Below are 14,665 nucleotides of genomic sequence, written 5' to 3' on the forward strand. Positions count from 1 at the left end.
CTAGTGAGATATGTAAGTACCAGGGTAAAATAATATGACCTTTTTGAGGGACTGTAATGATGAATAAAGAGAAGGTACATGCCTGCAAATGTAATGAGATATTAAAGAAATATATCTAGAAAGTGACATCTGAGGTATATACAAATGGATAAAGACACAGGCATGGTATTAAAACTGCATTGAAATTGCTTTTCTCACTACAACTCAATTATCAGCAAGTACATATTGAATACCTAGTAAGTGCCAGGATGCATTTCCCATTCCAGTTACAAAAATTCAAGAGAAGAGCTTTGGCCCAGCTTGGATGGATATCTACCCCAGACTGTTGAACTGTGGCAGCCAGCATGGTGGAGCCATGTCAGAACACGGCAGCTCTCACAATAGCCATATGGATGGACAGGAGGGGACGTGTGGGCCAGACAATTTCATAGAGGCCCACTACCTTCTGTTCTGGCATTTATCATTTTAATACCGGTGTCATAGTTGTATGGATATGTCATCTCCCATACCAGACTGTAAGTTTCCTAAAGACAGAAATCAGGCCATGTTATATATCTTTTTATGCCCACAGAAACTAGTTTTTGTGCTTTACTTATTAAATGGTAAATGGTACATTGAAAGTAAATTGAAAGTTGATAGAGTTCATATAGTAATAGAGATGGATCTGTTTGCAATCTCTAGTTCCCAAACCACACAAGTCTGTAGGTAAAATAAAGTGACAAGAGCAATGATAAAGGAGAATTTCTTGACTCTCCCATACCCTAGGACTGAGGTTTGAGTGAACTCAGAAGAGGTGGGTCAAAAAACACTTTGCCTCATAGAGACTGTATTGTCAGAATATTACCTCTGCTCTGACTCTAACTAAAACCACAACCTAGACTATCTCTTCCCTTAGGATGAATTTTTCACCAGGGAAATTTCTAGTTAGAAATAAACCAAATGTCTGGAAGACCAATTCCCACCATCATAAAGACTTGTTTTTTTTGTTTGTTTTAAAGATTTAATTTTATTTATTTTTGGCTATGTTGGGTCTTCGTTGCTGCGCACGGGCTTTCTCTAGTTAGTGGCGAGCAGGGGCTACTCTTTGTTGCGGTGTGCGGGCTTCTCCTTGTGGTGGCTTCTCTTGTTACGGAGCACGGGCTCTAGGTGCACGGGCTTCAGTAGCTGTGGCACGTGGGCTCAGTAGTTGTGGCTCATGGGCTGTAGAGCACAGGCTCAGTAGTTGTGGTGCACAGGCTTAGTTGCTCCGCAGCATGTGGGATCTTCCCAGAACAGGGCTCAAAGCCGCGTTCCCTGCATTGGCAGGCGGATTCTTATCCACTGCACCACCAGAGAAGTCCCAAGACTTGTTTTGACACTTAAATTCTGGGACACACACAGATCACACACATAGTGATCTCTGGAGCCAATGAGTTCTGTATGCCAAAGAACTTTGGATTTCTGATAATATACCTGCAGTGCAGGAAAATTGTTCTTTTCCCTGCCTTCATCAAGCCTAATACTTTTTAAAATATTCATTTATTTATTTTGGCTGCGCCGGGTCTTAGTTGCTGCACACAGGATCTTCGTTGTGGCGTGCAGGATCCTTAGTTGTGGCATGTGGGCTTCTTAGTTGCAGCATGCAGGATCTAGTTCCCCGACCAGGAACCAAACCCATGACCCCTCCGTTGGGAGTGGGGAGTTTTACCCACTGGGCCACCAGGGAAGTCCCTTGATACATTCAAAAGAAGATATGTAACATATTAGTCATGAAACATAGTAATAAATGAACTATTATGAACCCATTACCCAGTTTAAAACATATAGCATTACCATTTCAGTGCATCTACCTGTGTGTTCTTTCCTTTAAATAATCTTCCTGCCTGCTTCCCAGAAGTGATCATTATCCTGAATTTTCTATATCACTCCTTTGCTTTTTCTTTTTTTTTTTTGGCTGCACACCCGGGCCACAGCAGTGAAAGCGCCAAGTCTCAACCACTGGACTGCCAGGGAATTCCCTCCTTTGCTTTTTCAAAAATAGATTTATCACATAGGTATGCATCCCTAAATAGTGTGTTGTTATTGTAAATAGTGTTTTACTTTGAGATTTATAAAAATAATATAATCATGTATGCAATCTTCTGTAATTTGCTTCTTTCACTCACTAATATGTTTCTAAGAGTCACCCATATTATTGGATGCAACTCTAGTTCGTTCACTCATTCTTTTCACTGCTTTATAATATTCGATTGTGACTATGCCATAATTTTTGTGTTAATTCTCCAGGCTGTGGTCATTTGAGTTGTTTGGTTTTTGCTTGTATGTACAATGCCACAATAGCATTCTTTTATATTTCTCCTGGTATATATACGGGAGTGGAATTGTTGATTTGTGGAGAATATGTATATTCAACTTTACGAGGTAATGCTAAATGGTTTTCTACAGGGGATTTTTATCAATTTGTACTTCGATACCACTGATCAGCATTGTATAAGAACTTTGGATGAGTTGCATCCTTGCCAACACTTTGTATTATTAGACTTCTTAATGTCTACCAATCTAGTGGATAAAAAATTAACGTCTGTATTTCAATGATTACTAGTGAACTTGAACACCTTTTCATATATTTTTGTACCTTTCATGTTTCTTTTTTTTTAATGCCAGTTCATGTCTTTTGCTAATTTTCCTATTATTTGTCCTTTACTTATTCAGTTGGAGGAGTTATTTTTCTAAATTTGGATACTAATCCTTTTTTAGAAATATGTTTCTCCGAGTTTGTGACTTGTATTTTTACTTACTTTATCGTGTCTGTGGTGATCAGGAGTTCTTAACTCTGAAGTTAAACTTATCCATCTTTTAAAATATATGTTGTACCATTTGTGTCTGGTTTAAGAGATCTTTTCCTATCCTGAGGTCATAAAAACATTCTGTATTTTCTTCTAAACGTTTTAAAGTTTGCTCTTGACCATAGATGTGTTTTTTTTAATGGATATCCTATTTTCCAGTATCACTTATTAAATAGTCCATTCTTTTTCTGCAGTCAAAATGCCCATTCTGTTATAACTCAAGTTTCCCTAAATGTGCAATTTGTTTCTAGGCTTTCTAGTCTGCTCAAATGGTCTATTATCTACACATGTACATATACCCCATGTCAAAAATACTGTAGCTCTGTAATAAACCTTAATAACTGATATGGGAAATCTCCCCACCCTATTCTTTCTCTTTAGAATGTCTTTTTAATTCTTGGGCCTGTGAGCTCCCATATACAATTAAGAAAATCAGTTTGTCAGTTTTCTCAAAAAACCCTGATGGGATTTTGGTGGAGTTACACTGCCTCTAACGGTTAGTTTGGGGAGAGTTGGAATTAAAGCTCTACCACGTTGAATCCATAAATATGGCATATCTCTCTATCTAACTAGGTGTTTTTAATGACTTTCAGTAAAGTTTGATAATTTCTTCCAAACAGGTCCTGCTCAACTTTTCTCAGATTTATTTTTAAATACCTTATATATTCTTATGTTATTGTAAATTATGTGTTGTTGTTGTTGTTGTTGTTTTGACCACATCACATGGCTTGCAAGATCTTAGTTCCCCAACCGGGGATTGAACCTGGGCCACGACAGTGAAAGCACTGAGTCCTAACGACTGGACCGCCAGGGAATTCCCAGTGGTGTCTTTTTAAAATTACATTTGCTTATTGTTTTTGTTTCTTTTTTTTCGGGGATCGATTTTATTTGGGCTTCTCACAGTGGTTAGAGCCGCTCCATCTTCAGAACAATCACAGAACAGGAAATGCGTCACCAAGACTGCCCAGAAAAGTCTGACCAGCTGAATCTTATTGCTTAAAATACACATATTTAAAATAACTGACAAAAGGTGATGTGCCTCACAAGGGAATGTGTTAGCATTTGCAAATCTTCCAACTGTAGCACCAAACCCTCCACCAACCCCTTTCTTCTCGTTCACCTGGAACACAAGACTCCCTCAAATCTCCCCGGCCCCCTCCTGAGTCCTTCAGCTCCCTACTTCCGTCTTTCGTCATGCAGGGCAGCCTCATGTAGCAGGGGCCAGACTGTGATGCTGGACTCAAGCCCAGCTCCACCCATTGCGTTTTCTTCTTCTTGTGCCTTTTGGGTTGGATGCTGCAGTGAACCCAGCAGTAAACACGTGGACCAGGTCCCCACTCTGACGAGAAGGAATCCTGAGAGGGCCAGAATCCATCCCTTCGACAAGTTAACTCAAGAAGGGTTCATTTTGGTAAAACTTGATCTCCTTTGAGACACTTCAGTGAGTTGTTTGAGACAAAAACAAAAACCAAAAGGTGGCAGGAAAGGCAAATGAGGGTTGTGGCACACTTCTGCCCACTTTCGCCACACATCGGCCATGCGCTGGACCTCAGCAGAGGGAGGTAAGTCCTATGGCACTGTGGTGGCCACCAAACCCTCCTGGAAATTCTGGGCAGGGCTGACGTCTGGGCCACAGCCAGTCTGAGATGGACACTGAAGATCCAGTCTAGCTTCTGTCTGAGGTACCACCCTGGCCTTCTGTCCCGAGCGGTTGTGGACACCCCCGGGGGCTGAGGCCGAGGGCCAGGAGCAGCCTAGGGAGGCAGACAGGCTCAGAGCACGTTTCTGTTTACAGGGAGCAGAACACAGGCCTCCAAGTGCCCACAGAGCAATGTGCAAATTGCAGTGATGGGTAGAGTAAAACCTCTACTTGGAGCACAGTATCTCTGGCAAACGTGGGGACTGCTGCCGACAGCGCTGCTGAGTACACCCAAGTGCACAGTCAGACATTTGCTCAGCAAACAGTAAATGCGTAAAACAAATTACCTTGAGAGGGCTGCGCCTGCTCCAAACGCGTGGGTAACGTGAGCAGAGTGGCTGCCGTTCAAAGTGTAGTCACAGGAAAACAGGGCTGCGGGCTCACACACAACAGACACACACAGGTTATCCAAAAAGTCACGGACTGCACTTTGTTCAACATGGATTTTGGTTTCGTGGACTCCAAACTCAGACACTTGTTCACCTCACAGCCTTGGATTTGTCTATTTTGTGTGTGTGTGTGTGTGTGTGTGTATATATACACATATATACACACACACACGCATATATATGTGTGTATTCATATATATACATATATATACCTTCCTTTCTTACCATAGCATCAATGCCTAGTCTAAATGTCATCGTTCAAGAGTGGAGGAAGAACCAAACTCTTCATTTGAACAGGGCTGGACAGCGAATGTTAGTTTCAGCAGTTTGCTTTCTCCATTCAGATTATTCCTATCAAAACTCAACTGGTTTTTGAAGCCAAACTACAATAATAAGGATCCTGTGGTCCTTCAGGATGGCTGCCTTCACCCTCCTACTTGGGCCACTTAGACACTTTACATAGGCTACAAAATTAGTTACCCCACTCAAGGCGGGGCAGAGCAGGGAAAGGACACGAAAACCACAGATAACCAAGGCATTTTTTCCAAATGGTCAGTTTGATAAAACAAACAAATAAACAAAACAACTTACTCAGAATCAAGAGAAAATACTGTGTGAGAGTCAGGCTGCGGCACCGCCCTTTCTCAGGTCCCACAGCCTCCTAATTTGTTCATAGAGAACAGTGAGACGCGAAGGCTGGCAGACATGTGCTTGGGATGGGGGAGGGTACTGATCACCTGTGGGCACAGATGAAAAGGGGAGAGATGCGGTAGGCTGCACCTCTCTCCACTGCCACAGCGCAGGGCCTTCTGCTCACCCGCAGAAGTTCCAGAGATAGCCCACAGCCAAGCCTGTACACAAAACATCTCCTTCTGGCTCGACTGTAGCCAGGACTCTTTGAAGGCCAATTTGGGAAAAAGCCACAAATTTTCCTTTTCCAAAACAGAATTCTTGCCTGCCCACTGGTCAAGTTCTTATTTTCAGCTCACTTCTGTTGTTTTTTTTAAAAGAAAAAAAAACAAAGAGAAGGCAGGTGTAATCTTCCACACTTGAACCAGTCCGCGGCCAGCCAGGACCTGCTGGGAAGGGGCCCCTCCAGGATGCATCGTGCCACCTCCATCTCATTACCTGGAATTTGAGAGCACAAGCCCTTTACCAACCCGCCACACAACCGCCAGTCAGCTCTCATCCTCCCACAGGAGGAGCCCAATTCCGGCTACGGAGACACTGGCAGCGAGGGGCGACAATCCCCGGACCACTGGGGCTTCACTCAGGGCTGAGACCTGCCACCTCTCTCAGACTGAGACGTGGCGAGGTTCTCATCAACTCACACCAGAATATGAATCCACTCCTTCACCAAGAGTCACCTCAGGGCACAGTCTCATCCCCTCCTTGGGGGCTTCTGAAACGCACATGTCTCTGACCCAAGCAGGTAGTGACACGTGACTTGAAAAGAGGTAAAGGGGGACGGGGTGGGGTATGAGGAATGAGTCACAGGACAACTTCTCAGCCCTCTGTGACACTGTTATCTATGGGGGGCGAGGCACCCACACCCCAAAATGTACCTGGAGATGCAGGAAAACGCAGGAGCAGAGGGGAAAAAAGAAAAAGGAACACAGTCACTTAATGCTTCTCTCATGGTTCTCCCCTACCCTGGTTGCGTCGCCAAGTTCTCGGGTGCAGGCAGGGCCTGCTCTAGCTTGGGGAGCTGCTGCTCCGGGAGTTTGGGGAGTCCTGCTCGTTGATGGTGTTCAGCAGCAGGCAGGCAGGCAGGCAGCCACGTTAGGTGAGGGTGCCCGGGCTCCCGGGCCTGCTCCTCGGAAGGCTGGCAGAGCCCTTCCTCCTCGTTGCCAGGGGGCCGCACGTGGCAGCTGTCGCAGAAGTCCAGGGCCCCGTCCAGAGCATCGTCGATGAGCGCGTTGAACTCTTTGAGGTCGTCATCATGGTGGCCCCTGTTGCACACACACACCTCGATGCCCGAGTCACCTGTGAAGCGGCGACGTCTGCCGGGCCACTTCTGTTGTTTTTTTTAAAAGAAAAAAAAACAAAGAGAAGGCAGGTGTAATCTTCCACACTTGAACCAGTCCGCGGCCAGCCAGGACCTGCTGGGAAGGGGCCCCTCCAGGATGCATCGTGCCACCTCCATCTCATTACCTGGAATTTGAGAGCACAAGCCCTTTACCAACCCGCCACACAACCGCCAGTCAGCTCTCATCCTCCCACAGGAGGAGCCCAATTCCGGCTACGGAGACACTGGCAGCGAGGGGCGACAATCCCCGGACCACTGGGGCTTCACTCAGGGCTGAGACCTGCCACCTCTCTCAGACTGAGACGTGGCGAGGTTCTCATCAACTCACACCAGAATATGAATCCACTCCTTCACCAAGAGTCACCTCAGGGCACAGTCTCATCCCCTCCTTGGGGGCTTCTGAAACGCACATGTCTCTGACCCAAGCAGGTAGTGACACGTGACTTGAAAAGAGGTAAAGGGGGACGGGGTGGGGTATGAGGAATGAGTCACAGGACAACTTCTCAGCCCTCTGTGACACTGTTATCTATGGGGGGCGAGGCACCCACACCCCAAAATGTACCTGGAGATGCAGGAAAACGCAGGAGCAGAGGGGAAAAAAGAAAAAGGAACACAGTCACTTAATGCTTCTCTCATGGTTCTCCCCTACCCTGGTTGCGTCGCCAAGTTCTCGGGTGCAGGCAGGGCCTGCTCTAGCTTGGGGAGCTGCTGCTCCGGGAGTTTGGGGAGTCCTGCTCGTTGATGGTGTTCAGCAGCAGGCAGGCAGGCAGGCAGCCACGTTAGGTGAGGGTGCCCGGGCTCCCGGGCCTGCTCCTCGGAAGGCTGGCAGAGCCCTTCCTCCTCGTTGCCAGGGGGCCGCACGTGGCAGCTGTCGCAGAAGTCCAGGGCCCCGTCCAGAGCATCGTCGATGAGCGCGTTGAACTCTTTGAGGTCGTCATCATGGTGGCCCCTGTTGCACACACACACCTCGATGCCCGAGTCACCTGTGAAGCGGCGACGTCTGCCGGGCGTCTTGTCTTTGCTGTCAGGGAGGGCGCCGCCCTGCTCAGAGCTGTACTCTTTCAGCAGCTCCTCCTTACATTTGGAATTCTTGTCCAGGAAGGCCCCAGGGTCCACCTCCCCCTGGCCGGCCACAGAGCCACTGGGCTCCATCCTGGGGGCTTTGGTGGCTGCTGCTGGGTCTGCTGGCACGTCGGAGGGCTCAGGGTCAGCGATGCTCGGGGGTCACGTGCTGCTTCTGCTGGGCCCGGACAAGGGGCTGCTCTGAGCCGTCTGGGAGCCCCTGGTGAGGTCGGCGCCCGGGGTGCTGCCGCCTGTAGGGCCACACTGTGCAGGCAGCTGCTGCTGGAGCTGGAAGGCACTGTATGGTGGGGGAGGAGTCGGAGGTCAGTTCACCACTTCCTCATAAGGAGGTAGTAAATAGTTTGGCAAAAACCTGAAATAAAATGGCAGCGCTGAGTAATTGTGGGCTTCCTGGTAGGCGATCAGGTGGATTTCATGTTGCCACTGTTGGGCATGAAGGCGGTGCTTGGCTCGGCGGTGGTGGCACACGCAGCAGCAGCTCAGGAGGATGATGATGGTCCACACGAGCCAGAACCACCAGAGTTCATAGTAGTAGCTGCAGCACTGAGACTGTCCACAGCAGTGTCCTATGTCACAGATGTAGCTTTGATTGTTGGTACGCACGCAGGTTTCCTTATCCTGGTAAAGTGCTTGTCATCTGGCCAGTGGAGGCTAAAGGAGACTAGGGTTGAGGGGCCCCAAGTTTCTCATTTCGCAATCAAGGAATCTTGAGGGTGGGCATGGTCAGCCAGACACGGGATGGGGACACCCAGCCTAGGCCCTGGAGAGCCTGTAATCCCACAGTCCCCAGTTCCACTTCTAGGAATCTAGCAAACTGGTCGTTGTTCCACCTGGTCCTCATGGTACCTCAAACGTCAGTCCAGCACCCACAGCACCCACAGAGTAGCCAGCTTGTGCCCAGCACCCACAGATGAGGGGCATCCTGGACCTGGAAGAGAGGTCTGTCCTCCAGACACAGCTCTGGTAAAGTCCAGGACCCTCAGCTTCCCTCGTGGCGACCTGAGAACATCTAATGGTTTCTGCAGGCTGAGTGTGTGTGAGAACAAACTAACATTTGTGAGGCCGAAAATGAGAGGAGAGCCAAGATCTGCGGGGGTTCAGCCCTGGCTGACAGGGGGCTGGGCAGCACCTGGGGGAGCAGGAGCGCCACGCCACCCAGGAGCCTTCTCCTCTCCATCCCCTCCCCCTCCTCCACTGGGCCACCACCTCCCTCCTCCTCCTCCCTCTTCTTCCTTCTGCTTATTGTTTGTTACTGGCATTTAGAAATGCAATTGACTTATGTATCTCATCCAGACACCTTGCTAAATTGCCTATTTCTCATATTTTCTATAGACTATTCTGAAGGAAATGACATCTGTGAATAACGAACATTTTTGTTTTTTCCTTTTAAATCTTTGTTTTTCCTTTTTTTTCTTTCTTTATCTTATTTTACTGCACTGGCTAGAACCTCCAGAATGATGTTGAATAAAGTGAAGCTAGTGAACATCTTTGTCTTGTTCCCGATTTTAAAAGGAAAATCTTTCAACTTTTGACCATTAAGTAGGATGTTTGCTATACATTTTTTGTTGTTGGTACCTTTATTGGGTTAAAGGTGTTCCCTTCTACCCCTATTTTGCTAAGAATATTAATATGGGTGTTTCATATTAGTATTGAAATGTATCAAATGCTTTTTCTGCAACAACTGAGGTATTCATATGGTTTACATATATATATATATATATATATGCTACACTTCTACTTCTGGGATAAACTCAGCTTGGTATCTATATCCATCAAGGCTTACTTGCAGAGAACAGAAGCCATTCTAGCTATTCTAAGCAGAAAGGGATTTAATACATGGAATTAGGATGTTTTTAGTTTCACATTACCAAATAACCCCCCAAAGCCAACTCAAATGTGATTAAACAATATGTGGAAAAGTATGAGTTTGCTCAGTGTTGAATGCATGGTTCTATAAATCAAGCTTGTTAATTGTATTAATGAAATATTCTGTATCTTCACTGATTTCTGTCTAGTTGACTTATCAATGATTGAGAAGAATGTGTTTATTATCCACTACAATTTTTATCAATTTCTCCCTATAGTCCTATTGTTTTCTTATTTCTCTTGAGACTATTTTATTAGGTGCATACAATTTAGAACTGTTACATCTTCCTACTGCATTTTGCCCTTCATCATAATGTTATTCCTCTGTATCCCTAATAATGCTTCTGGTCTTAAGGTCTATTTTGTCTGACATTAATATAGCACCTCAGTTTTCTTTTGGTGAGTATTTACTTAGCATACATTTTACTTTCAATGTTTTTATGCCTTTAAATTTTAGGTGAGTCTCTTATAAACAGCATATAGTTGGATTGGGGCCAAGACTGAAAAATAGATGTTTGTCATTTTTTGTCTGCTCAACATCCAAAACCTCTTCTTACTTGAGGGAAATCTTCCTTTATGTGAGTCTGTGAGAGGCAGAACATCATTTTCACTACAGTGCCTAGAGATACCAAATATTCCCTCTTCCACCCTGTGGTGGCTAAGTCCTGGGGCATGACTCAGCCTTGACCAGTCAGATGCTCCAGCCAGGGTCTGGAATATTGAATGACACAAAGATGACACAATTTATAATTCAGGCATGGCAGAGGCAGCAGTATCCAATGACGGTAGCAGCAGTGCTCAGCAACAGCAGTGTCCAATTGTGGTAGTGTCCAGGGCCAACAGTGCCCTAACCAGACTTTTCCTGTGCTGACCTTGGCTGTGGTTCCCAATGCCTGGCCTCTCTTGGTTTCTGCTTGTTTTATAGGACCAGTTCTCCTTCTGCTTGATTCTGGAAGCCACCTGATCTCTTTATAACAAGTACCCTTTTTTGCTTAAGTAAAGGAAACCCTGTTTCTATTGCTTGCAAACAAGAATCCTGACTGATATAAAAGTGTTCTTTCTTCCTCTGGAACTGATGAAGAGGAGATGATATGAAAGGGGAATATGTGAGGTCTGGATTTTCTGGAGCCATTCTTGTTACAACAGGGAAGCCAGCCTGGGTATAAAATCAACATAGAAGAAAGGTAGACATATAAAGGCAGAACCCTGATAATGCCTTGAATCTCTGGATCCAACCATACCTAAAGTTATCCTTACTCTGGACTTCAGTCTTATAAGTCAATAAATTTCATGTATTATTTAATCTCACTTAAGTGGACTTTTCTGTCTCTTGCAACCAAACACATCCTACCTGATACCTTTCCATTCTGCCTTTGAAAAGGAATCCTTCGTTTGATTCTGCAATAGGCTTTTAGCTGCTATTCTTTCTTTCCTAGATGAACCCCTCATAAACGATTTAAAATCTTGGTGTCTTCATTTCCTCACTGCCCTTCCTGCTTAATCCACTAAAGTCTGGATTCCTTCATTACCACTCTGCTAACACTATCCTCTTACATCAGCAACAGTCTTCTCCTTTCTTAATTCAGTGCCACCTTCTCAAAGTCATTCATTCATTCAATGAGCATCTTTACAAAGTGTAGTGCTACTGTCATTCATTGAACAGATACTTACTGAACATCTAATGTATGCCAGACTTTTAGATAAAAAAACAAATTATAGGGCTTCCCTGGTGGCGCAGTGGTTGAGAATCCGCCTGCCGATGCAGGGGACACGGGTTCGTGCCCCGGTCCGGGAAGATCCCACATGGATAAGCCACTGAAATGTGGAACACAAAAATACACATGACTCTGCACTGTAGAAAGGATAAGGCACATAAAGAATGTAATACATACGTAAATGAGATACATATCTTAAAGATGGTACAAATATCTACCAATCTTCCCCCATTTTCCAGCTACCAGACTAGTTTTTCTCTCATCTTCAGTTTAGGAACACTTCCTTACAATTCTCTGCCAAGGTACAACTCTGCCCATTATGAACGCAATTCTTGATATTGTTTCACAGAGCAATTTATCTCCTCACCATCCCAATTAATCTTTTATAAAACAATATTTTAGTTTTCCCTATGTGTCACCAAAAGACCCATTAAACCATTTTTCACAACAAATCTATTGGCATTTTTTCTCTCTAGGCTTGGATGATGTTCAGGACTCTTTCGCTCATGATGTGCTTTTCGTGAGCTCCCCAGAAATTCCCTCACTAGGGTTATCTAACTGCAGATCCCTCCAGGTCAATGTTTCTCCTCTGACTGGTCGCTACAATGCTGAATCCGAGTTCACCTCCAGCCATTTTCTATTAAGGTAACCGTCATCTTAGCAAGAAGCTCTGTTGGGCTAGATCCTCCTTTATGTGACCCCCAGGCTGGTCCCTATCTGTGGTCCATATCTGGCCCTCAAGAAAAAAAAAAAATCCCCCTTGATCAATTCAATCTCAACACTGCCTTCTTCTCTACTGCCACAGGCTGCTTCAGCCAACCTCTTTTCTTTCTTTCTTTTTTCAAATTTTGTTTTACTATGGTAAGAACACTTAACATGAGATATACCTTCTTAACAAATTTTTAAGTGTATGATACATTATCATTAACTACACAAGCAATGTCATACAGCAGATCTCTAGAGCTTATCCATCTTGCTTCACTGAAACTTTATGCCTGTTGATTAGCGTAATTCCCCATGACTAATGATGTTGAGCATTTTTTCATGTACTTATCGGCCATTTGTATATCTTCCTTAGAGAAATCTCTATTCACATCCTTTGCCCAATTTTTAATTGGGTTGTGTTATTATTTAGTTGTAAGAATACTTTAGATATTCTAGATACAAATCCCTTATCAGATATAAGATTTGCTAACATTTTCTTCCATTGTGTGGGTTTTTTCACTTTCTTGATAGTGTCTTTTGAAGCTCAAAAGTTTTAAATTTTGGGCTTCCCTGGTGGCGCAGTGGTTGAGAGTCCGCCTGCCGATGCAGGGGACACGGGTTCGTGCCCTGGTCCGGGAAGATCCCACATGCTGCGGAGCGGCTGGGCCTGTGAGCCATGGCCGCTGAGCCTGCGCGTCCGGAGCCTGTGCTCCGCAATGGGAGAGGCCACAACAGTGAGAGGCCCGCGTACCAAAAAAAAAAAAAAGTTTTAAATTTTGAAGAAGTCCAATTTTTCTATTTTTTTCTTTTGTTGCCTGTGATTTTGATGTCATATCTAAAAATCCTTTGCCAAATCCAAAGTTATGAAAATTTACCCCTTTGTTTTCTTCTGAGTTTTATAGTTTTAGTTCTTACATTTGGGTCTTTGATCTATTTTGAGTTAATATTTATATATGGTGTGAAGAAAGGGTCCAACTTCATTCTTTTGCATACGGCTATTCAGTTGTCCAAGCACCATTTGTTTTCTTTCCTCATTGAATGGTATTGGCACCCTTCTCAAAAATCAGCTGACAATACATATATGAGTTTATTTCTGTACTCTCAATTCTATTCCATTGATTTATATGTCTATCCTTATGTCAATACGACACTATCTCAATAACTGCAGCTTTATGGTGAGTTTTGAAATTGAGAAGAGGGAGTCCTCTGACTTTGTTCTTTTCAGTATTGTTTTGGTGGATTAAGCTGTCTTTTGTTTTTTGTTTTTTGGGGGGTTTTTGCTGCACCACACGGCATGTAGGATCTTAGTTCCCTGACCAGGGATCAAACCCGCACCACGTGCATTGGAAGCTCAGGTTCTTAACCACTGGACCACCAGGGAAGTCCGATTAAGTTTTAATAACTGAAACTGATCACTTCTGCAACATACCTGATTTTTAATTAAGACATGGGAATGACAGCACATAGTGATTAGAAAAAATAAAACAATTTTATGTTCATACCTACTAAGTTAAGACCCTACAAGGAATTACTTAGAGTAAGTACTCAGAATTTGAATAAATATTAGAGAACGATTTGGACTTAACACAGAATTGGGGTGTTCAAGACAATTTTACCTGGATTTAACAGAGCAAGGAAGCCCCAGTTGATTTCTGAGATACACATAATTGCTCATGTTTTGCCTTGGAGTATTTCTTCCGCTTTTGCATATGTGTATTTCTTGAAGGTCACCTATACTAATGTTATCAGTTTCACAAGTGCCTCAAACAAATCTTGCTAATTTTTTTTTGAAAACCCTCTGGTTTCAGCATAGCGTTATTAAGAAAATACATATATACATATACAAACCAGTAAACTTGTTTTATCCTCTTTTGTCTAGGAATATGACAAATCTGAAGACATTCCCGAGGAAGTAGCCACAGCTGGACAAGGGTAAAGAGGTGTGTGTTCTCATGGATGATTCAAGCCTGTCCAGCAGTGTTGATGTAGACAAAGGCTTTGCCATTGCCTTTGTTCTTCTTCTTTTTTTGTTCCTAATGGTGATGATTTTTCGGTGTGCCAAGTTGGTGAAGAATCCCTATGAGGTCAGCTCCGCAACCACAGAATCATCTCTGAGCTGAACTATGAAAAAGCCTGGTAGACCTCCCTTCACAGGAGATATGAAATCTTTTATACAGACATTTATGAAACAGACTTTTTATTATTTCACCTCCCTATTTCTCAGCCTTCTCACTCTTGCATTCCACAATAGGCACCTGAGGTTAAGTTGAGAATAATAACAAGGATGAAACACAAGCCAGTCTGTGTTGTTCCTATTCAGGGAAATAGTTACCAAAGTGGGACAGAGACAGGTT

The 14,665-nt window shown here is 44.3% G+C and overlaps 1 pseudogene; it reads right to left on the bottom strand.

Moving 5' to 3' along the window:
- Positions 1–6,608: 6,608 nt before the first annotated feature.
- LOC103076198 (WW domain binding protein 1-like) lies at positions 6,609–9,202 on the bottom strand (annotated as a pseudogene).
- Positions 9,203–14,665: the final 5,463 nt, after the last annotated feature.

The sequence above is a fragment of the Lipotes vexillifer genome, unplaced genomic scaffold (genome assembly GCF_000442215.2).
Source record: "Lipotes vexillifer unplaced genomic scaffold, Lipotes_vexillifer_v1.1 scaffold209, whole genome shotgun sequence".
NCBI classification, from domain to species: domain Eukaryota; kingdom Metazoa; phylum Chordata; class Mammalia; order Artiodactyla; family Lipotidae; genus Lipotes; species Lipotes vexillifer.